At 38.7% G+C, this 25,599-nt stretch overlaps 1 protein-coding gene across 8 annotated transcripts in view; it reads right to left on the bottom strand.

The window, feature by feature from the left end:
* The window catches only part of CBLB (Cbl proto-oncogene B), a 214,076-nt gene that overhangs the window by 164,057 nt on the left and 24,420 nt on the right, over nt 1-25,599 (bottom strand). The window contains exon 1 of one of the 8 annotated variants that reach the window (XM_055316317.1): nt 24,289-24,311. The exons of 6 other annotated variants lie outside the window; for them this stretch is intronic. The gene's annotated coding sequence lies outside the window, so the exon portion shown is untranslated. Of the gene's footprint in view, nt 1-8,759; nt 8,824-24,288; nt 24,312-25,599 lie in introns of those variants that run through there. One more of the 8 variants, XM_055316314.1, reaches the window with a different exon arrangement.

Here is a 25,599-nt window from a genome sequence, read left to right as displayed (position 1 = left end):
CATGATCGGGCAAGCCTGGCATGAGAAATCTCTCCCTCTTCCAGAGTTCTTTCTTTACACTTCTTTCAAAGCATTTTCCATCAGCCTTCTATGCAAAATAATAATGACTTCTGTATTATTTTCCTACTTTGGTAACTCCTTCAGGGCCAACTAAGCTTTAAATCTAAGAGTGCCTTATACACCTGTAGGTACCTATGTCTTTATTGAATAAATAATAAAAAACATCTTTGTTCCCTTTGAGTGCAATTGTGAAGGATAGACAAATAAAAGAATCCATCCCATTCAAAGAAGGATAAACAAAACCACAGGAAGAAAGGCTGTTAATGGATTTATATTACTATGAAATATCAATGACAACTTTTATTAGTTCCACTGAAACATACATATTTTGCATAATGTCATCTGATTTAATCTTGCTTTCCACTTTGCTAACCTATAAAATTAATAGGAGCAAGCTGAGGGCCACAAAGCCACTTGAAGCCAACCTGTCAAGTAATTTCACCTAAACCATTTAAGACAACTAAACACTAAGCAGGTTTGCTCAACTTTCATATTTAGCACTTAAGCTTTTCTTTCCACAAAAGCTTAATTTTGTTATGTTAAACTCTTGTGTACACCTAAAGTTCCCAAGATTCTTTACTAATGGGACTCTAACAAATAAATACTAATCATTATTCCCTATACTTAAAAGTACATTTTTAAAAATTAAAAAATAAAAGCACTCCAGAAAGTAGTCTACAAAAGAAGCAAAAAGTACTTTTTAGAAATAACGACAGAAGTTATACATACACCAGACTCTATTCTACTTGTTTGTGTACATAGGCTGTTCACCTGACCTCAAGCTAAATGCTTTCAAGAAACACTGCCTCTATTTGGGGGATGCATTATCCCCTCTTTGACCAACTCCATCAACTATCAAGTTTACTGAGCACCAAATATGGGCCCCGGGCTACTGCAAAGGACACCTAAAAATAAAGGATTCTGACAAAGGAATCTAAATTTTGATTGAAGTGGCAAATCTCCCACAACTGCAACCAATGTAAAACAAAGTATATTTTGGAATACATGAGCATCCAGCTCTTTAAAGCTAAAAACAGGTTCAGGAAAAGGACAGACCAGCAAGCCCCATCGACTCATATTAGAACTGGGAAAGGAACTGGGTGGATAGAATGGAAAGTTTGCAGAGGGATGGGAGAGCAAATAATGACCAAAGGCTCAGAGACAAGAATTACCAGGACATGTTGCTAGGATTGAGGAATGAAAAAACAATGGATGAGACTGGAGCAGTAAGAAATGAGATGGAATATGTAAAGAAAACCAGATGACAAAAAGACATTCAATCTTTTGCAACAAAGGCAAATGCCCATAACTGGGGATTAAAGTGTTAAAGAAGACTTTCCTAGCTTTAGCACAACAGAGGAACAAGATACTAAAAGGCCAGCCAGTAACTGTAATCTAGCCATGAGTTGGGGGGAAGACTGAAATACAACACAGTTGCAAGAAAATAGGGAACAGGGAGAAGCAGAAAAGTTTATTTTTGGGAGAGAGGAGATTTATTAGAACTCAGGACTAAATGAAGAGGGGAAACAGATGAAAAGGATGAGTAGTCATAGATGACTTAAATAAAGCTTGATGGCACTAACAGAAGGAATAAAGAGGTGGAGTTCAAGTTCATTATTTGGAGATGATGCTATGAGTTCCAAGCATATGTGTTCATAGGCAACATGGAACCAGAGCTTAGTTGAACAGAAAAAATTACAAACAAGAGAACCTGGGAACCCTGGGTGGCGCAGCGGTTTAGCGCCTGCCTTTGGCCCAGGGCGCGATCCTGGAGACCCGGATCGAATCCCACGTAGGGCTCCCGGTGCATGGAGCCTGTTTCTCCCTCTGCCTGTGTCTCTGCCTCTCTCTCTCTCGCTGTGACTATCATAAATAAATAAAAAATTTAAAAAATTTAAAAAAAAAAAAAAAAAAAAAAACAAAAACAAACAAGAGAACCTGAAGCATGACCATGATAATTGAGAGTTAAGTAAAATCACCAAGGAGATTGTCGACTTGGGTCAAAGACTGAGCCTTGGGGAACACTGGCATTAGGAGGGAGAGAATCCAACAAGACGAGTGCATATGGGAATGGTTTAGAGGTAAGAAAGGAGCTGAGGCAGATGATGTTACTAAAAACCAGAGAAGCGAATATTTCAAAAACCAGTGGGAGGAGAGGCCAGTGCAACAGAGGCCAAGCCACAGAGTTAAACAATAAGGTCAAGGGAAATCTTAGAGCAATTTCTGAAAACTGGAATATACTAATGCCCAAGTCCAAGACATAACAGAGTTGCATATACCACTAGTTTGGCAATAAAGACAGGCAGAAAAGTGACTCATAAAGGTTTCAGGTTGATGTGAGAAAGAAGTTGGTATTTAATAAGCATATTGTGAGTCTGAGGTACTATACACTTATACACAATGCAATGAACACTGTCAGAGCCAATAAAATCTAAATTGCATTAAGTTTTATGTCTTATTAATTTATCACTTTAAATCATTATGCTGAAACGTGTTTCCAGGAATGAAAATGCCTTGTAAAAATAATCCCTATTTCAAAGGTTTAATTATATTATCTCTTGTTTAAATATTCTGGCTTCCTGAAATCCTTGTGATTCCATTTAAATATATCACAATGCTATTAAAGTGGCTTAAAAAAAATACTACAAACTTGGTCAGAATTAGTGAAAGCTTGTCCTGAAAAAACTTTAGACAGTAATTATTCCAACGAATGGAAATTAATAAAATTGGTAATAATAATAATATATATTTATGGGCATAATCTTATAAAATCAAATTCTAGACTTCAGTACTAAAACCCTCCGTTTCATAATTCAATTTAACAAATAAGCCATTAATTTTAACAGTTCATCATCAACGATCAACATGTACTGAGATGATACTACTGTACCCATAAAAGGAAGGCCTGAGGGCAGCCCAGGTGGCTCAGCGGTTTAGCGCCGCCTTCAGCCCAGGGCGTGATCCTGGTGACCCGGGATCAAGTCCCACATCGGGCTCCCTGCATGGAGCCTGCTTCTCCCTCTGCCTGTGTCTCTGCGTGTCTCTCTCTCTCTCTCTGTGTCTCTCATGAATAAATAAATAAAATCTTTAAAAAAAAAAAAAAAGGAAGGCCTGAGAAAGAAAATCTCCAGATATTTACAATGCAGCTAGGAAAACTGGAGACACATCAAAAAGGTAATGAAATGGCTTCATGTTACTAGTATTCCCTACTGAAAGTATAAGAGCAATTTAAAAATAAATCACAATGACTACAGAGTGTTTTCACTTCAATAACAATGCTGAGAAACAGTAATGACATTTTTTAAGTTAATACAACAAATTAAAACTAAAAATTAAATTATAAGCACAAAAATTCATGCATGATTTTAATTACTTTAGATAATAAACATGCCATAAACAACTGTATATTAGCAGTGAATTTAATGCAAAGTGTTTAAATAATTCCAAACACAATAAAAATTTTAAGAATCCTTTAACCAATAAATTACATTATAAAAAGCCCACAGGAGTTAGAAAAATGTATAATTGGGAAGGTCAGTTTCATTTAAAAATTATAAACAAGGGCAGCCCTGGTGGCGCAGCGGTTTAGCGCCGCCTGCAGCCGTGATCCTGGAGACCCAGGATCGAGTCCCACATCGGGCTTTCTGCATGGAGCCTGCTTCTCCCTCTGCCTGTGTCTCTGCCTCTCTCTTCACTCTCTCTGAATGAATAAATAAATATATCTTAAAAATATATATATATATATATATAAACAATACAGTACACAGCCATTTTAAGCTACTCTATCAGCATTAGTAGCTTATTAAGAATAGTGAATAAAAATGAAAGCCTGAAGATTTAGATTGAGGAAAAGTGCAGATCTGCCCTGTGCTACTGACTTGGTAAAATAATCTTCAGAAAAACTTGCTACGTCACTGAGCAAAAGGTAAAGTGAAGAAAGTCTGTTTCAACTCAGCCTTCTCTGACCTAACTTTACAACTGCACCTGTCAATCCGCAAAACAGAAATCCACTTCTACTGATGGGTAGACAATAACCCCATTATGCTTCAAACATACTTGGCAAAATGATATATCTTGACTAAGTCTAGACTCATATATCAGCTAAATATACACAACCACTGTGTAAAGTACTTGAAAGGAATAATTATAAATATTTAAGTTGGAGCATTAGGTTTCTCTTAAAGTCAAATCAGTAGATTCATGAAAATATATAACGAGGTAAAAGTAGGTAATAACAACTTAGTGTAGAAACTGAGTGGCTCTACAACTCAAATTCTGGTCAAGAGTAATCAATAGTAATCAAGCAATGTTGTCGTATTCTCATGTTTTTGTTTCCTTGCTCCTGAAAAGTCTCACTCACATTTCTAGAAACATAGTACCACCAGAATTGTGCACTAATTGCAATTATAGTAAAATTCTTTATTTCATTGTTTTTTAGATTCCACATATTAGTGAATTCATATAGTATTTGTCCTTCTTCTCAGTCTGACTTATTTCACTTAGCATAATAGCTTCCAGGTCCATCCATGTTGTTGAAAATGACATGATCTCATCCCTTTTAATGGCTGTATAATATTCCTCTGTGTGTGTGTGTGTGTGTGTGTGTGTGTGTGTGTATCTATTTGTCTATTAAAGGACACTCAGGTTAATTTTCTACCTTGGGGATGCCTGGGTGGCTCAGCGGTTGAGCATCTGCCTTTGGCTCAGAACTGGAGCCCATGATCCTGGAGTCCTGGGATCAAGTCCCACATCGGGCTCCCTACATGGAGCCTGCTTCTCCCTCTGCCTATATCTCTGCCTCTCTCTGTGTGTGTCTCTCATGAATAAATAAATAAAATCTTTGAAAAAAAATTCTGTATCTTGGATACTATAAATAATACAGCGAAATTCTTTAAATGGACTTCAGATTTCCTTTCAGTTTTACTCACTCTACATGCAGAATATCAAACAGTTCCAAAAATCCACAGATACACTACTTTCCAATTGTCACACAGAAGAAAAAAATCCTAAGATGAAATGTTATCTTCACATAGAGATCCACTTATCCTAACTATACTAGGATTTAGGAAGAAGAAGCTAGAAGAAAGAGTTTAAAGTGGTAGAAGCAAGATTCGAGGAGAGGGGTATGTTTAATTTGATTCTAGGAATCAAGGCCAAGATATCATAGTCCATGCTCATCAATTAGCAGTTCTATGTCCCCATCCTCTTGTCTTTTTTTTATAGCGACTAAGGAAAATAACCTGTTTTAGCTTAGAGAGAGGGCATCAACTCATTTGCTTTAAACCTGTCACCATAATTAAGTTGTGTGAATTTCACATGCACACAAAATTAAGACTATGAAACCTCAAAGAGGACAGAAAGAGATTCTTTAAGTTTTAAGAATTTTATACCACGAAATCAAGAAAATAAATACAAAAAAACTAGACCTTGCCTCAATATAAGGAAATCAACAGAGCTGATAACCTGAAAATTCATTCAGCTTAAAAAGTCCTTACAAAATTTTCTTTTTCCGTTTTTGCTACTCCTCACTCAATTTTGCTCTTTACCAGGAAAAGTGAAATTCTAATTTTAGAAAAACTAGTAATTCAACAATTTCAATGGAGACGCATAAGATCTGGTTTAAAGAAATTATGTGCCCTACTTCCTGAAAGGTAGGGCAGGAAATGATGGCTGTGAGGAGCCATAAGACTCCATGATCTCCAACACTTAAAATTGTATGCAAATGCCAAGTAAACCAAATATTCCATTGTTTCTATTTTTCTTGTTTTTATAGGATTCAGAAAATTGAACCAGGTACTAATTCTGTCCCCTACATCCAAACATAAATTAATTTAGGTGCCTAACATTATTCAGCAATCCTTGTCCCTTAGAGATCAGAGATGCACAACCTACTATTAAAATGGTGAACGTCTGTCTAAGAGACCCATCAATATTTCAATGCCAAACAGTTAAAAGGTGTATACTCACCTCCTGAAAGTCAAGTGCCAGAGCGCATGATTTAAATAGTAAGTCCTTTCTAATTCTACCAATAGGTAGCACCATCCTATCACAAAAACCAATGTGTACACAAGATGTTAAAAGGGTGCAGATTCATATAAAATGCTGAAAAAAAAAAAAAGAAAAGAAAAAAGAAAGAAAGAAAAAAAAAGAGTGGGAGGAGAAAAGAGAGACATAAGAAAGAAAACTTCTGGAGGCAAGTAGAAAGAGAACCCGATTAGAAATTTCAGTAGCACCTTAGCATGCTAGTGCTATATGCCAAGTGTGCATTTGCAACCTCTTCCCTGAACACATGAAATGGTACAATCACCCAACTAACGAGGCTGCTTTCTCAAGATTCCCAGGTACTGACATGTGCATTTAAAAAAACAGGATTTGTGCTGACTTCCCTTCCTTTCTTCCTCAACTAATGTTTTGTCATTTGAGTATTTCTCGGTATCTTTATCCAACTTCTTCTTCCTCCTATCTCAGGAGGAAGGCTGAGGCTCATTTCCAAGGTCATGGCGCCAGCCCTTGTCATTTTTTCTCATGGTGCAAACATAAGCAAGTGTAGATGTGAATATGTGTGGCTTCATATATTCCTGTTCACGTCGTGCGACTGTACTCAACACACGTGTCTGCATCTTGTTTTGTGTGTGTGTGTGTGTGTGTGTGTGTGTGTGTAAAACCTTGAAAACTGTCCCATACCAGCACATATCAATATAACTCATTACTTTTATAAATGGAAATATTTCACTGGATGAATGTTGAATTCCCTTAACTGCTTCTCTGTCATTTGCTACTATAAATTACGATGGTGATTTTTACTTATAATTATGTTTATTCCTATGCACTTAGAAAATTACAATTTCTATTTATAATTATTTTCATCCCTACACATTTATATAAAATATATAAATATAAATGCAATGGTATATGCACACATACGGTGACAACCTTTAACCCATTTAGCAACAAATTAAACTTCTGAATGGGGTATATATCATGTTAAATGCCTCTCAACACAAGAGGCATGGGAAAGCTGTTCAAGAAAAGCTGGCATATATGAAAGAAAGAAAGAGCTTTAGCAGTTCTCAGGCTTGTCAATTCTTTAACAACCCCAATGGCTCAGATCCTCTTCTTAGGATGAGCATGCTAACAAAGATTTCTAAGTTTTTCCATGGCTGGTCAATTCTGGAATGAACTGGTACTCTCTATTTTGAGTGCTGTGAATGGGATCTCCTCCCTTTGAAAGTGAACTAAAATAATGTTCTCACTCAGTTACAGTTGCTGCAGGGTTAGTATCTCTTCAGGCACACTCAGAGCCAAAGTAAACGAATAAATTAAATCTAAAATAGGGGAAGGGATAATAGTAGGACCCCTTCAGACATGGACGGGGAAATAAATCGCCTCTGTGAGAGGGTTGAAAATTTTCTTCAAAGTCTCCTCCACTATCCTTAGGACCCCAAAGACTCTACCCCATTTTGTTTTGCCTTTCATCTTATGGTTTCTTTAAAAAGCAACATGTACCTTATCAACATATAGTATTACTCACATATCAGCCAGGAGCACCATCCAGGGAACTGAATAATGACAGTGAGGTACATGAGCATTTTGAGTTATAACTTCCGTGTTCCTTAACTCAAAGATAACAGAGTTGCTTCCCCAGATTGGGGCAGAGAAAGCTCTCCAACCTCGCCCCCCTCATCACGTCCCCTGCCTTGTTGACATGGTATCATTGTGAGGCTGTGTTCCTGTTTACGGCTCAGAGAAGTACTTGTTTATAGAACCCGTTCAATGCCCTATTCATCCCCAGAAGTTAAGTGTGTTGAAATTAAAAGGCTGTGCTTGAATTTGATAAGTGAAATGACAGAGGACAGAAGGTCTAAACAGAGTGAGCTGAGGCCCTCATAAAAGGTCCTAAAATTCAAACATCACCTCTGCCATTCTTCCTGCTTCTACCGAAAATAGATGGCAAGGTTGAGCCTCCCTGAAACAGCTGTTTCTGGCTCTGAGCAGAGTCACTGACAGACAAAACCACGCAGAACAGAAGACTCCCTGGCCTGATCTCATCCCTGCTTCTCTTGGAGACCTTCCATCCCCACGCCTAAGAAGAAAGGGCGAGAACAACTCCCCCTGCACACTGAACCACAGGGGTCTACACCAGAGGCCTTCAGGGCCACAGCAGTGACTCAGACTTGTTCAGATCCACAAACCACTGAGCGTTACAAGAAAACCTTGAGTTCTAAGTCATCGGTTTAAGAAACACACAGGACATTTGATGTTTCTTGATTCGCTTATATCCTACTTCCAAATCAATCAGTCCCAAGTACCCCTGATTCAGTCACCTTCACCCTCTGATGCCCAGGCTGTTGCTTTTCCTCCTAGGTTACTCTTCCTACCACAGAACAGGGGCTGAGCCCTGCACCTCAGCAATCTGGACCTTTGGAAAGGAGGGTGCTTTTCTGTCTTGTTCACAATTACCCTTTGTTTCAAGTTGCAAATTATCCTCTCTTGTTCTGAGCTCCAACTTGCCAAGGTCCCCATAAGGTCTGCCCTCAGAAATTCTCCCTGCCGAGGGTGACAAGCTCCTTGGAGCTTCCATCCTTATAATCCCTCCGTTGCTCTCCTTCCCCAACACCTCTACCAAACCCCGGCCCTACTACTAGTTCTAAATCGCCTCCTTCCCATTTCTCCCCACGTGGCCACCCACCCTACGTCACCTTTTGAACCCAGAGGTTCTCGACCCGCCCTCCTGGTAAGTCTTCTCCCATCAGCCCTCCTAGGAGCAGGCAGTGAACAGTTAACCGGGAGCTTCGACACAGGCCGACTGGGGTTTTCTTCCTAGGCAATCACAATTCGCCACAGTCCAGGTTGTTGGTCGTCAAAGGCATCCAAAGTCCCCTGCAGCCCTGCTCACCTCCCTGCAGGGAGAAATGTGAGGTAGCTGCAGTCTTCTTTCTTTAAAGGGCACCTGATGCTAAAGGGCCTCCTTGAGGGCACTATTTATGGAAACTGTTACCACAGCCTCCATTTCAAATCAAATACTCCCCCCCCCCCCACATGGGAAATGGGACTACAGGCCAGTTTCATGCTGTCCAAGCAAGGCTGCTTTCGTTAAGAGACGTGTACCTAGAACCTAAACCAAAGGCCTCGGCCCTCCTGTCACCTGGAGGGGGCTGAGGCCCGCACACCTGGCCTCGGTTCAGGGAGGCTGTGAGGCAGACTCAGGCTGTGCTCAGTGAATTCCGCCCTCCCCTCTGGGGCCCTTCTCGCCTCCTTACCACTCCCTGGTGCCTGTCACCTATCACCTAACCCGGTCCTACTCCCAACGGGCTTATGGCTGGAACAACTGAGAGAGGATTTGCACAGGGACTGTGGGAGACCAGAGGTGCAAGTGGAGAAGGAAGCTGACACAGGAGTCACTCCACTCCACATCAGCTGAAAAGGAGAGGTCACTCTTCCACTTTCTCCCTTTCAGACGAACAGCTACAGAAAGAACGACCCCTACTTCTTGAGTTCTTGAGAAAGGCTAGACCATGACAGAGCCAGGCAGACCATACTAGATCTGGGGGGGAGGGGGGGAGCCTGGGGCATTACCATAGAAGCAAGGACTCTTCTTTTATCCTCTTACCCTGAATCACTCTTCCCCAGAGAGCTTAGCACTAACTGAAACTACAGCATTCTGTACGTGGTATTTTCAGGGTCTGCCTCCCCCACTGGAATGTACACTGCACAAGGACCGGAGGAGCTACAACTGGTTTGTTCACCGCGGGCTCCCCCGTGCCTGGAGTACGGCCGGCACACCAAGGGCCCTCAATAGATGGCATGAAGGCATCAATCTGGTCACAGCCATCTCCCCTTTCACGGATTTGCAGCTAATGTCCTATGAGACACTGTGCCATGATTTAAACACATGGTGGGAAAACCATTCCCTTTAACCAATCTTCCACTCCAAATTCCCACCTCCTCATCTCCTGGAATGCTGAGCTGGGGCTGGGGCGGGGGGAGTAACAAGGATAGAAAGGGGAAGGGGAGGAAGACAACAAAGAGGAGAAGGAAAAAAAGCATTCAAAGTAAAATGTACACAGTGTTTAGTTTTCCCGATATTTTCTGTCCATGCTCTAATACACATGAAAGAGGGTTCAAGTTCAATAACTGATAATTACCCTGCGTGGCTAAAACGGGGCCTGGACAGAGCCAGTGCTCAACAAATCACATTGAAGGAACCAGGGAATAAATACATAAATTAATAAAAATTGGAGACTAACGTAAACTAAGAATAGCAGATTTTACTGCCATGTGTCTCTTGCCTCAGTTTTCAGGTTAAAAACAACGTCTCATTAAATTGTTTGAAAGGTACAAAGCAGTTTACCAGTAGTTGACATTCTTACCTGCTTCTGACTGACTGTCCCTGATGCAAAGGTATGAAGGCAGTCATTTTAAAAAGCCTAGCAACATCCTAGGCTGATGTTAAGCATCCACTTTCTAGTATAGCAAACAATGCACTATATCATCAAGTGATCCCCAATCTTTTTCACTCATATTTCATTTGAAATCTGAATGGCCTATTTGAGAGTATTGTGATAGCATATAAATTCACAGATATTATGCAAAATCGATTTAATAAGGTTTAAAATCTTGAGAATATGGTTCTAATTAAGTGCCGAAACAACAAATCCAAATGCTCTTGAAATTTAAAGCCAAGCATCTTGGATTTCTAAATGGTTCCAATATGACACGTCTCCTATTTTGTTTATGCAGATTCAAGTTCACTGCACGACTCTAATAGGCAACAACATAGTAGATACTTCAAAAGAAATCCATTATCTCCTTGACCAAAGAAATGAACTCACATTTACTATATACATAAAATTTTCTCTATTAAGTCATTCATAAACAAGTAATAAAACCACGTGGTACGAAATGTAACAATATAAAACATGATCTACATTAAAAAGAGATAAAATAAGCAATGAGACGTGCTAACCTGGGAACACGATAGCTTTAGTATATAATCCAACAAATTTCCTACTCCGTTCTCTAGCATTTACCACCATCAATAAACTGTGTAACTGAATCACCTTTCACGTGCATTATTTAAACAGTGCCACTTCTCTGAGGAACCCACAATGCCTCTCCTCAGCTTCCGTAAAATCAAATCTACATTCCTTAACCCTCCCTTACTTTGTCGCCAACTTGATTCACCTTTTCATCATCTTTTATCATTCTCTCAAATCATATTAAAGATAAAAACAGCTCACAGTAATTTAATAACCACTAATTGTCTTGAACTATATTAGGCGGTTAACCAATGTTTTCCTATATACTCTCAACCTTGCCACTAGGTGGATATTATAATAGCTTGCTTAAGAATAAAGACACTGAGAGGTGGAGAAGTCAGGTAAATTACTTAAATTACAGTAGTAACTAGGAGAGCTACAGTTTGAACTCTTAACTGTCTGATAAATGATTAATGGGATCCAAGCTGGGCATAGAAATCAGTGAAGCCTAAAGAAAATCAAGGGACCAGAAGAATGGAGTGGGTATAACAGGGAATACCCATGACATTTAAGAGTGGATTTCATGAGTATAAGGAAATATGAGGGGTAGAAGGAATGAGGCTGCATTTGCAGAACGACATTTTGGAATTAAGGATTCCAAAGGGTAGCATGACGTGGCCAGGGATAACACAGGGCTGAGTGGAATAAAGGTAAGAGTCCCTGACAGTGAAGTCAGTAAGGCAAGAATTACAGCTGCCTAGAATGAAGATAACATCTGGAATGCAAAAAGACTACAAAAAAGTTCCCTTCAAATGCTGGTGAACACTATGAAGACTAATATTGACATCTGTAAGGCTGTGCCTGCTACAGGAGTCAGAAGATTGGGGAAGTATTGACAGGAAAATTTTTCGAAAGTAAACAAAAGAATAATGATACACAGGTGGCTCCAGTCAAACAGGAGACTTGCAACATCGCTCCAAGGATCAGAATATAGACTCTGCTGCTAGAAGGTTTTCTACATTGATAAGGAAGGTATGTTCCTTCTCCTTTTCCATGCACATATCAAATGAAACTTAAGGTGAGGGTGAACCACAGGCAAGGAAGTTCTTGGCCATTCCCTAGCTTTCTTTAAAATGCAAGATGCCTGGTGTCCGCACGCAATTATACTGTGCATACAGAATGTGATGGAATTTGGCACAGCCACAAATAGAGAATGTAGAAAGGACACCAAGAGCAGCATGTGCATTGTTCTTGTAATTTAACACTGCCCTTCTTTCAACTTCCCCACTTAGAGCTTCACACATAATTTACAATGATTCTGCAGGAGCTGATGATTTCAATATAATGAAACATAACTGAACAACTCTGGGAGCAAACCACATCATTCAGTGAAGCTCTATCCCATTCCCAGTGTGATGATGTAAGTTGCCTTTTGGACTGAAAACTAAACAATGCTTTCTGAAAATTTCTCACTCATTATGAAACTTTTTTTTCCTAGTACTCTTCTCCCACACAGAACTTGGTTCCTTTAACATTCATAATTTCTTGTAAGTGTTATTACTTAAGTCTAAAAGGCTGCAAAGCACAGAACATTTTTCCATCCATTATAATGTAAGCGCACAATCTCCCTAAGCAAGTAACTGAATTTCACCAGTGTGCGTATTCAGGAATAAGGCCAGGCACCTGGTCTGTATTAAGGTCCTAGGGCTCTGGAGAGCTGGCCCGCCAGAGCTGCGCCAGAGCGCCTCGGACCCTGGCCAAAGGTAGAAGGGGAGGAGAAAGATGTGGGGGATGCAGATTAAGGGAGATACTGGAGAGCAGACACAAAGACTACAAATAAAGGAAATCTGGGCCATCAACAGATAATATCTGCTTAAATTCTCAATGGGTCATGAAATCTGACAGGGATAGTCACAAAATAGAATAAGTGTAATATATAATTCACAACAATGTAATGTTAAAGAGTCTCATTGGCATGGATTCAGTGCTTACTTTTGGCTAAACAAGGCACAGTTAATAAAGTTTTATTTCCTATGGCCATGCCTTCACTTATGACTATCAGACAATTTGAAACTTAAATCTCAAAAAATGGTAGCAGAAATGGTTAGTGCTTTCAGCACAGTGGTGGGTTCTAGCACACAGTTTTGGCCCATATGTGACGGAGACACAGAATAATAGTGGTGTGTGCTGATGATGATGTCCCTCTCACCTACACGTACAGCAGTTTTACTCTACAAAATGGTCAATGACCAAGGCTCCTCCTGCCTTGCACTTGCGCCACTTCCATGTCACCACTCCCCTCCACGTGGTGCAACATGACTCAGAAGCATCTTCACATTCTAGCCAACAGGAAGGGAGCAGGAAAAGAGGTGGGAGGGTGTGTGGCCTCCCTCCAGAGGCCTGATCTAGAAGCTGCGCACCTCACTTCTACTCATATCCCATTAGTCAGAACTTACTCACAAGACTACATCAGCTCCACGAGGGCCCCTGAAACACTCTTTGCTATGAGCCGATCCCACTGGAGGAACATAGTATGATCAAAAAGGAGCCAAAGGAATCTGGGGCCAATTACTAATCTTCAATACAGATGACAATGGAGACTACAAAATGACTTCCACCCGATATAAATGCAGTTTCATGGAGTGGATTAAGCCAAGTCAGATCATCTTTCCTTAAAGGAGAAAATATGAAGATACAAGTCAAGACACATTAAAGATAGGATTTTGTGGAACCCTGAATATTTTTTAAAACACTAAAATGAATCATTTTTGCATTTTAGTCTCAAATATTTTTAGCACGGAGTAATAAATAATAAACAAATACATACGCACCAAAATGTTCCATGATAATGCTCTTAACCTTGGGGCAAAATACTACCATTTTTTAAATGATAAATTTACAAGAGAGAGAAGATTATATATGAAATATTTACGGAAATATTTTAATAAGTAAACTTACTTATCTGAACACAATCTACTTGATTTTTAAAGTAATCAGCAGGTCTAAGGCATCTCGCTTAGCCTTTAGCATAGAAAAGGTCAAAGGAAGTTTTACACAACTTTCTCTTGGCACATCTCAAAGTATCACCTACCTCAGCAGTAATGAAGTAGTCTAAAAAGGTGAGAAAACACTTCAACCACAATGGAACAGAAGCTTCTAGGGAAATTCTATGCCACATTTCTAGACCAGAACATTTAACATGTCCAACCTGCTGCAATTATTTTTAAGTTACAAGTCCTTTCTGAAAGTAAAAAACAATTTAAATAACAATTTTTTTTAACCTTTTATCCCCCTCATGTCATAACCACTAAAGAGACACTGTAATGTCCGGTAATGTAATGATAAAATAATATCTTAAAATACCATTTTTATAGGGACGCCTGGGTGGCTCAGCGGTTGAGCATCTGCCTTTGGCTCAGGGCGTGATACCGGGTCCTGGGATTGAGCCCCACATCGGGCTCCCTGCAGGAGGCTTGCTTCTGCCTCTGCCTGGTGTCTCATGAACAAATACAAAAAATCTTTTAAAAAAATATATCATTTTTATAAAGCTCATGAAGTATGTATACATCAGGAAATACAGATTACTGTTCCAATCTGGTTTTGTAGTTTATGGCTAAATAAACACTCTAGTGTTAAACACACACGTGAAATAAATGTAATGAATACTGTTTATAGTTTTCCCCCAGTGAAGACAGAAGATCAACTCCTATACACAAAACTGTCCCAGTCTTTACGAGATGGAAGATTTCCTTCTAAAGTCAAATTTTTCTATGTCCTCCTCTACTTCTGTTGGAATGAGACTTGATTCCAGTAATCCCTAGCCCTGCGTCACTCCACAATTCCCCCAGTTCTCTTTAGGATGAACCAAGACTCTAAAAAGAAAATCCTCTGAAAGCTAATTAGCATTCCCTTTAATCTAAAATTCCCTATTCACGGGGTGCCTGGCTGGCTCAGCTGGAGCCTGACTCCCACCCAGTCAACATCTCAGGATCCTCAGATGGATCCCCACATTGAGCTCCCTGCTCAGTGGGGAGTCTGCTTCTCATTCTGTCCCTCTGCCCCTCTCCACCTCACTGGGGAGTCTGTGTCTCATTCTCTCCCTCTGCCCCTCTCCACCTCACTCATGCTCTCTCTTTCAAATAAATAAATTTCTTTAAAAATATAAAAAATAAAATTCCCTATCACTTCACCTATCACAGCACATCACATTTTTTTAAAGATACATTATCATTTTGGAAACATCTCTTCATATTGCTAACAAATTTCTCTACAAGATAAATTCCTGCTACTGAAAGTCATTACGAGAAGTGGAATTAATTTATTACTACTGAAAACTGAACTCAGTACACTACAGTCCTGATAACAATATTTGAAGTGCTGTTTTCAAATACTGACTGTATTAATTTAAAGAACTATCTCATGTTCTATGTAATTAGCACAAATGTAAACCCAAGAACCCCAACAATCATATTGGATGTGACTCAATTTTCACCTGAACACTTACTTGGGAATTCTACTGCTTTAGATGTTAACAAAGAATTAAGAGCTGGGGTGCCTGGGTGGCTCAGTCAGGTAAATGTCCTTTTGATTTCCACTCAGGCCATGATCTCAGGGTTGTGAGATCAAGCCCCGAGTGGGGTTCCACATTGGGAGTGGAGCCTGCTTCAGATTCTCTCTCCCTCTTGAGAGAAAGCAAGCAAGCAATAATGTACAGTTATAATCTGTGCTTCCTATCCCTCCTCCATAATGCATTGCTATCAACATCAAAACAACTTATGAGACTGTCTGTGTCACAACCACTTGATAAATCCTGAAGAACCATGGTGGGAAAAGTCTTGTAATAAAGCCACTCAATAGGTGTCCAAAATTGCCTAATAAGGTTGTCCCTTGTTTGTATGAGTTATTTAGATCCTTGTACTTCATTTCCTAGAGGAAGCAACACTGTCTACCAAAGGCTTTTCCTCTGTGTGTAATACTTTCCCCTGAGTCAGTAATACAAGAATCTGAATATCTTTCTTCTGTTAGGGAAAGTGTTGGTAACTTTGATTCAGGATCAATTTTGTGAAGCATCATATAATAATATGAAAGATCAGATTTTGTTGTGAGGAACAGAAGACAGATGAGAACTACATGGTTTTTTTCTTTTAAAAAACCACCTCTGTCACTAATAGTTTGTTAAAAACAACAACCTGCAGTTTTAAGATTAAATTTTAGAGTTGAAATTATATGATAGGAAAATATCTGATTATATAATTTCAAAGACAAAACCATTGTAGGGTATAGAAATAACACACATCTGCTTATCTCCTGAGCCTAATGGGAAGTGCAATGTCTACTGCAACTTCAATCGGGCACAACGAAAAAAAGTCACCAAAATTAAAGATCAAACTCTTTTCTCAAAAATTGATCAATTCCTTCAGGTGTTAACTGAGTGCCCACTGTGCATATGGCACATGGTCTAGGACAAAGCATTTAAAACAAATGAAATACCAAGACTACAAATCAGTAGTACCAAACTTTAAAATAACACACACATGAAATATCCAAAATGCAAAACTGTCATTTAAATATGAAATTGTATGGTATACTATCAAGGTGTCCTCCTTTCTTTTTATTCCCAATGCACACCTCCCTCCCCACATCATAAACATAATCATATGCATAGTGGAAAAGTCAGAAGAGCAAAAGAGGAGAAGTCTAAAAAAGGAAACCCTAATCCCCAAACTCCCACCCTTCTGGTACCCAAAACCACAAAATCCCAACACAATATGCTTTCACATATTCCTGAGCTAGACGGGTACACTCCATTTCTTTAAAAGATCTTCCATGATACCTTTGCCCTGCTATTCAACCCTCAAGCATCAGCTCATATGTAATTCCCCACCAGACATCTTCCCTGACCCCCAGGTGGATTCAGGTATCCTCCTCTGTGAGTCCTGAGGACCCTGAGTTTCATCAACTGGGTATCAGACATCCAAAGAACCAAGACTGAACTCTGTTTCCACACAACCAATGACAGTGTTTTGACAAATAGCAAAAGCTCAGAAAACTCAATTTCTAGCACTTAATTAACTGAGGAAAATGTATCAAGAATTAGAACTTCAATTATATATTGAAAGAAAAGTGACATAATTGGGGAAAAGAAGAAAACATCAGCAAACATTCAAAATACTAATTGGGACAACCTATCTCAGGGTAGTCAAAGAAGACCCATCAAAGGAGGTGACATGTGCACTTAGATCTTTGCCTCAACCTCTAAAAATATGAAAAGTGAAGGGAAGAGCTTTTTAGGAAGGGAAAGGTATTTGAAAAGGCAACAAAGTGGAAAAGATGTTGGCACAAACCAGGAATTAGACAAGTAAGACAAAGTTTAATTATTCAAGAGAAAGCAAGAGAGTAACATGGTAATTTTTAAAATTATTTCAAATTAAGGGAACTAAATAAATGAAACTATATGGAGAGCATACTGTAGTATGGGATACTGAGTAATGGATGGAGCTAGAGAATATAGTTCAGAAAAGCAGGGTAGAGCCGAAAGCTAGTTCAAGTAGTTCAGGCTGATACAACTGGAAAAATTGTCATAAAAATAATCATGCATGATATAATGATTAAAACAGAGGATGGTAATTCATTTAGGAAGGCAGTAATGCCTGAGTATTACTCACCTGCTTCATGATGAGAGCCATGTATCGAAGGACTTCTGTATTTAATATATTCATAATATTATGTTCATTAACTTAGGACTAAAACTACCCAATGAGCTTTGCTATAGGAATTTTGAAATTTTACTTTACTTTCCATGAAGAAAAACATGACATGGACACATTGGATTCCAATTTCATATTTCTCAGTAAAACTTTTAAATATGCTAATTTGAAGCAGTAAAGGACAGACAACAAACAAATATGTGACAAGTGGTTTCACTTGTAATGCTGATGTTTCTGTGCTCTTTAGTTCTATACTAAAACAGATTCTAGACACTGGTTCTAATTATGGGTCAACAGGAAGAAACATGCATGCAGCTTCAAGGTCCTTTTCATCCTTTCTACAATGTCGCATGAAAATAAAATCCCCAGATGATTAAAAGAAGTATCTCTGGACCATAGAAGATTAGTAAACCCAATTTAATTAAATTTCTCTGGCTTAGTAACTATTAAATTTCTCCTTCCATCCCCATAAAGAAAAACGAACAAAACAAAAACAAACCAACAACAGCTTCTGTCTATATATAGGTTCAAGAACGCCTAGAAGTTTCGAGAGACTCCTTAAATAGCACACAGCTTGGCATTTGAGGACATCCCTTGTGCCTGGCAGATGTGTTTACTGCATACCTACTGTGTGTAGGGTTTGGAGCAGGCCCCAGGAGGGCAGTGGTAAACCAAAGCAAGATTATATAAGCTACAACAGGATCTGGAGAGGAGAGAACAGAGCATTGTAGGGAAACTAAAGTGCAGAAGAGCTTAGGGTGGTGGGTCAAGGAAAGCACCTCCGAGGGTCTGACACTGAAGCTATGACCTGAAGGAGGAATCAGCATGAAATAGCTCCAAAAGCCTCTGGGCAGATGAAGCTGCAGAGGTGGAGGTCCCAAAAGCCTGAAAAACTGAAAGACGAGGGACCGAAGCAAAAATCTGAGGGAGCTTGTCTTGAGATGAGGCTGGAAAGAAAGGGAACGGAGATCCAGGAATGATAAAGCACTCATGTGAATAAACAGTGGTGTTTGTTGCCTTCTGACTCTGGGTTCTAGCCATCGCAGTCTCCTCATCTCAACCATCGGCCCTGGACGAGGAGAACCGATTTTTGAGGCTAGCAAAGAAAAATGACTCATTTGGCATGACCGTGCAGGACAGCATTCCAGAGTCTTCCTTCCAGGAGAAGAATGAAGGTAAACTAAATACCTTGCTCTGGGTCAAATGGGCTGATTAATTTCCATGACCAGTATAAAGACAAATTTTTAAACCTAAATGTAAGACTAAAGTCACTGACTTTTACGTTTTTTGCAACTCGTGGTTTTCAAGCAACCAGTAGGACATTTTCGTTCTGCTTATGATCACTTTCGTTTTCTGAATAAGAAATGCTGTTATGATTTGTTTTCGGTATCCAGAGGTGTTGCATTCATAAATGTCCAATTTTAATCCTGATGTGAAAAAAAAAGGAAGGCCCACATTCTTAGGCATTTTCCTTAAAAATTCAAAAATTTCATTATTCACAGGAATTTCAAAAATCAAATATGCTTCTCTCTTAAATCTAGTGACAACAATAATGAATAATTTCGAGACACAGCTTTTTTATTTTTAATCCTGGAACAGCAAAATTTTTTAAATGAAAATTCTGAGCTTTCTATAACAGTTTCCTCTAAGACAGCTGAACAGTTACTAAACGCCAGTATTCTAAAGGAATTAGAACTTGATAATTATGTAAAACTTTTAATTAAAAAAAAACCTAAAAGTCATTCTTTTTCCACATCTTAAGATTTTCAGGTCCAGAATAAACAGACCCTCTCAAATCATCCATTAAATAGCCCCTCTCTGTTTTACTACTGATGTTTTTTTTGTTTGGCTTTCACTGCAAACCGTAATTAATTCTATCTCCTTAAGAACTGTATCAAGCAAGATTTCCCAGTTGCATATTCAAATGAGCCAAGTAATTCAAAAATAAATTGTTAAGGACTGATGTAACTCTGATAATAAGAGGACAGATTACATGGGGAAGATCTAGCCCAAATAAGAATGTCATGACTCTGCACTCCTTTTACCCTATTGACATCATCTGGAGGAATAGTTCTTAAAATTTTATAACATACAATAGTATAATAGACTTCCTGATGGTAAATTTCTAGGACTTTCACTCAGAATCTAAGAAATTACTTCTTATACATTTGTACACAGCAGGTGGTATTGTTCCTATAAAACAATGCCAAGTGCTACTTAAACAAACAAATGAGCTGAAGGAAACACAAATATATTTCTAGCAATTGAAGAGAATCCAGAAGATTAATAAAATTAAGGAGGGGAGAGGACTACATAATATCGATATCACACTGTATTTATAACACATTTTAGCACAAAATTCACTATGTAAATTGATTACAAACCCAAAATGAAAAAAGAAACAAAAAAAAAAAAGGAACAAAAAGGACTCATGTTAAAACAAAACAAAACAAAACACACAGTGTCTACAGGTCTTTCTCAAAATTCTAATGTTATCTTCTCTAAGTTTATAACATTTAAAGAAAGTGGCTTTTCAATTTTAACTTCACTACTGCCGTATCAGGAGAGACTATTCTTCAGAAATACTGTAATCTTGAGAGAAAAGAATCATCCATAGAACTTTTCATTTGAAGTTTTCTTGTCCACTAATTCAACTACGAATACATGCTATTACCAGAGCTGGTAAGCTGTACAGACTATGCAATATTTTGTACTGCAAGAATAGACTGCCTTTTGCATATATCACTTACTGACCTCCATGAACTATGGTACCAGTCATATTTCCAGGCTCTTTATTTTTATTTTAATGGTGAGAAGCAATTGTTTTTTTTTTTCAAGACCTTCATATTATTTGTATAGATGAAAAGAAATACACAAAGAATAACTGGAGAAGGCTTCACACGTGAATTTATTTTCCTGTACCATGAATAGTTCTAAAACTAGCTTCTATCTGAAAACAACCACCACCACAACAACAACAACTTTGAAGTCCTATTTCACAGAAATTCTTTTTGAAAACTGAAGAACTGAATTTTGAAGTACGTGTAACAACTACTACCTCTCAGTAAGAAAACCTCGGTAGAGCTGTGGGAAATTAAAAATAACCACCATGAAGAAAAACAAAAATGAGCTTACTAAAAAGGAAAACTATCAGAAGAAACTTTTCAATCTTTAAACCAAACATACTTGATTCTGAATTTCAACTAAAAGTTTAAAATAGTATTAAAAATTAAGAAGAAAAATAGTTTTGCTCTAAGGCACACCAGGATCCATCTGGTAAAATTTTTACACTCTTAAAAATGTAACCTACTAGATCCAGACGAACTTTCAGACACATGCAGTAGATTTTGTTGATCTACTAAAACACTTGGTGTGCATTCTGCTTCAGTCCAAGCTTCAGTGACCTGCAGTGAATTGGAAACTTCCTAAAATAACATCTAATTAAAATTATTTACAGTAGTTTGAGATTGCAGTACAGCAAATAAAGTCCTGCCCTCACCTTTACTTGCCATCTGTCTCTCTCCTAAATGTCAAGTACTGAAAATGCTAAAAGTATTCTAGTTATTTTAATCCCACATAAATGACAATTTATGGTAAATGCATACAATGAAAAACTTAACTTGCTGTTGGAATAATGCCGCATATATAGTGAGGAAAATAAAAAGCAGTTACATAATGGAAAGTTATCAGGGGCCCAAGAAGACATTTACACTATCCTTTAAATGTAATGGTTACTTTGGGTGATTAAAGGAAAACACTTTGCCTTCTGTGTCTCATCTAAGGCTTTACTCCCCCACCTTAAAGTCATGTAAACGATGTGCCAGGACCATCATGTGTCATTACTCCCTGGAGTGCCATTTCTCTTAGAACACAGTGAAAGGGTCAAGACATGTCTGCCTAGACCACCTTCTCTTTATAAATGGTTCCTGAAATCAGAAGACCCATTTAAATCAATTTCAGGAGCCCTATCTTCTCCTTCAGAGACTTCCTCATCCCTGATCAAAACAATCTATTGTGGTTATATGTGTATAAAACCACCTCCCAGGAAATGAGATGTGGATTTAGGAGTGTTCCCAGTCTCAACATAATAAATAAAATTAAATTTTATTATGGAAGAAAAACTATCAAGAGAAATTGAAAAGGGTAACTCAAGGAGGTTCCCAAATTAGTGCAGGAAAATACCATGAATATATCACAAAGGCAATGTGAAACAAAAAAAGGGCATATATCTTAAGAATCAGGTTTTGTTACAGGAAGAGAAAAACTATTTGGCAAATATTTTTAGGGCAAGTTTGAGGACTAAAATATGGGCTAAGAAGTGGATGGATCACAGCCAATCAAAATGGTAAAGTTGAAATTACTGACATCCCACACTAGATAACTTACAAAAACACACAAAACCACCCCCACCTTGGTATAGTGAGTCAAAACAAACTGCTGACAAATCCTAACAGCTATGTGAGGGGGCGCAACAATAATACACAGTGAGAACACACATGCCTCTGTTTTCCTTTAAAGTCTGCTTCTGAATCTGCATGGTTGATGTAAGAGAACAGCAATTCCTTTCTTTAAAAGCCCTGTCTAAAAATTCAAAATGTCTCAGATGTCCCTCAGAGCTAGTACCCTCATGCAAAAAACAAAAACAAAAACAAACAAACAAAAAAACCCAGACAGTATATATGGCAGAAATACCAGATTCAACCATCCAAACTTGCCTTTTTGGCTCAGTCAGTTGAGCATCTGACCCTTGGTTTTGGCGCAGGTCATGATCTCATGGGTCGGGAGATTGACTCCCCACCCCCAATCAGGCTCTACCCTCAGCACAGAGCCTGCTTAAGATTCTCCTTCTCCCTCCACCCTTCCCCACTGCATGTTCTCGGTCGCTCTCAAAATAACAAAGAAATCTTTTTTAAAAGAGTAAAACAAAGGGAAGCAAAAAGAGATGGCCCTTACATAAATACAGAAGAATTTTACCTAAAATCTGAAAACTGATTTTCAAGTTTGAAAATCCTTATTCGTATCAGAGAATCCGATCCATAAGAACGCAAGATGATTCCTACAATAAGACTTCTTAAATTGGTGCACACGTACTTAGGCACTCTCGGAAGAGTCATGAAATGATGTAACTACCGTCTGCCGCACAGCAAGCTATAAAGAGGATGAAGTACTTTTGGCAAAATACATAACAAACGAAACTGGACTATTCATGTCGAAAGCATAGATTTTTGGAGGATTCCCCAGTTGCTGAAAAGGCCTGTGTATTCAGAGTCATATATACAATATAGCACAGAAACAAAAACAGTCTTTGAAGAAATGTTGAAATCAGAATAAGAGGAAGTGAAAACACTCATAAGAGCTCAGATGGAGAACTAATAAGTCAATAGGAGAGCCATGGCTTGTTGCCATGTGCAGTTTGTGGGAACAGGCTGAATGGTAAAGCTGTGGGTTTTAAGGGCTTTATCGTATGGGTGCTAGGAGTAGCTACAAGGTCACTCCATTAAAGAAATGCTCCCCAACCTTAGTAATTTCACTAACTTTACCCAAAAATGTTGCTGCATTAAAGATACTTTGTGTACGCTAGACTTCAAAAACTGTTTTAAAATAGAAGTAATCTACAATAAATAATAATGGTGTGACTACTATGCTTACGGACACGGTTTCCCTCTAAAATCAACGGCACTCATTGCTAAATCTGAAGTTGATATTCAGAGCTCATTTACAAATTCTAAAAGTTACGCCTCCGGACACTTTCCAGGGTAATGTTTTCAATGTCTCCTGTTTCTAGGATCTCAGGCCTTTATCATCACTGAAGTGCTCTCTCAAATAAATAAATAAATCTTAAAAAAAAATTCACCAAAATAATGACAGAGTTATGAGTGCCAACGAAGCGATCCTCGATACTGTGAAAGATTACACAGGAGAAGAACTTTACTTTTTCAAGATTAGGTAATGAAATATTTAAAATGATCCTTTTAACAAAAGATAGCAATATTTGACAATGTATCTTTAAGCACTACGTGAAAGGCCTTGATAAATGGGGGAAGAGGCATTTTGGCAAGAGTGATCAGAAGAAGCGGATGAGAGTGGGGACCAAGCAGGGGCTTTAGCTATATTAATAATTAGAAAGGATCCACACAAACGGGAGATGTGAGGGGAAAATGGTAGGATACAAGGCTACACCAAGGTAAATTCTCAAAAGAATTTTGAAAGGTCATTTCAATCCTTCTTTTCCAGCAAAATTCCTTCAAAGACCTCACAAAACTTATCTTTCCTGGGGATCCTTTAAAATGAGGTACACCAATCTTTAAAAAAAAAAAAAGAAAGAAAGAAAAAGGCAGCCCTGGTGACGCAGTGGTTTAGCAACCCCCGCAGCCCGGGGCGTGACCCTGGAGACCCGGGATCAAGTCCCATGTCAGGCTCCCTGCATGGAGCCTGCTTCTCCCTCTGCCTGTGTCTCTGCCTCTCTCTCTGTGTCTCTATGAATGGATAAATAAAATCTTTTAAGAAATAAAATAAAATAAATAAAATAAAATGAGGTATACCTGGGAGTAGAGAAGCTAACTGGATTGGAGGTCACACGATGGGGAGTGGGGCCCTGCAGTGGTGATAAAAGGAGTCAGATCCAGGATCCTCGTCCACCTCCGCCCTCCCAGTAGTCCCTGGGAACTGCACACCGAAGGTGAGGTGCTCTCACTCAGGGAGGCCCTGAGAACAAGCACAACATCAAACATAGCCAGGGCATTTTTAAAAATATGGAAACTCAGAGGCCAGCTGGTAAGGACAGAGGTACAGTACGAAGTCAAGGACTGCAATCTAACATTCTAAAAGATGAGAATGCAGCACCTGGTCCTTGGTCTATGGACTTTGTAGTGAAGCCACCAGATAGATGACTACCAAACACACTAGTAACATATCTTGTGCTAAAAAAAAAAAAAAACACTAAGATAGCTTTGTTTTTATTTATTTATTTTTTTCTGATTAAGAAAGGTTTAAATGTTATGTGCTTTAAAATTATATACACCAGAATACTGCCACAAGATTGGAAATGGAGGTCTCTAAGAACGTCAGCCCTAGGTCACGGACAGCCCCCGTCATTAATAGTTTATTGCCCGTAAAGGATTACAATGGCCAGCAATTCATAAAGCATTATGGGCAGAAACAGGGGAAAAAAGAAAAGTGAGGAAAATGTTTCCTTTTAAAAATGCCAAGTTTCTCAGACTGCCAGAGGCGATTGGATCAGTCGTACAGGGGTTGGTAAACTTGGTCACTACAGGCCCAGATAGCAAATTTTTTTCAGCTTTGTGGGCCATATAATCTGTGGCAGCTACCCACTTCAGCCACTGTAGCCAGACAATGGGCACGTCCACGTGCCCCTGAAATCTTATTTACAGAAAGAAAAGCAGACTAGGTTTGGCCCACAGGCTGCAGTTTACCAAATACTGATAAAGTGGGTACTTTATCAGTACTAAAAAAGTACTGTGATGAATTGCCAACTCCAAACTTCAGCTGCTTTACAAAACCATCAATGACATGTTTGCAGCATCTGTAAAATAAGCTAACAATTTACTTTAAGAAAAAAAAGTTCAGAAAAAAAAATTCAGGTAAACTTTCCAACTTCCTTAAAGGAAAAAAAAAAATACTCTGCTCATCTAGAAAATTAAAGGCATAAAATGTCCCAGGCAGTATTTTTCTTTCTCTCAAGCAACATTTCTCTCCCTCCCTCACACCTCCCTCTCTCTCTCTCTCTCTCTCTCTCTCTCTCACACACACACACACACACACAACACACACAAAAAGGCATATGAAATGAAGCTTTGAATAAACAGTCCTGAATTTAACTAACAAATACAAGC

The sequence above is a fragment of the Nyctereutes procyonoides genome, unplaced genomic scaffold (assembly GCF_905146905.1).
Source record: "Nyctereutes procyonoides isolate TBG_1078 unplaced genomic scaffold, NYPRO_anot_genome, whole genome shotgun sequence".
NCBI lineage: Eukaryota > Metazoa > Chordata > Mammalia > Carnivora > Canidae > Nyctereutes > Nyctereutes procyonoides.
This window is presented reverse-complemented; position numbering and strand designations above follow the sequence as displayed.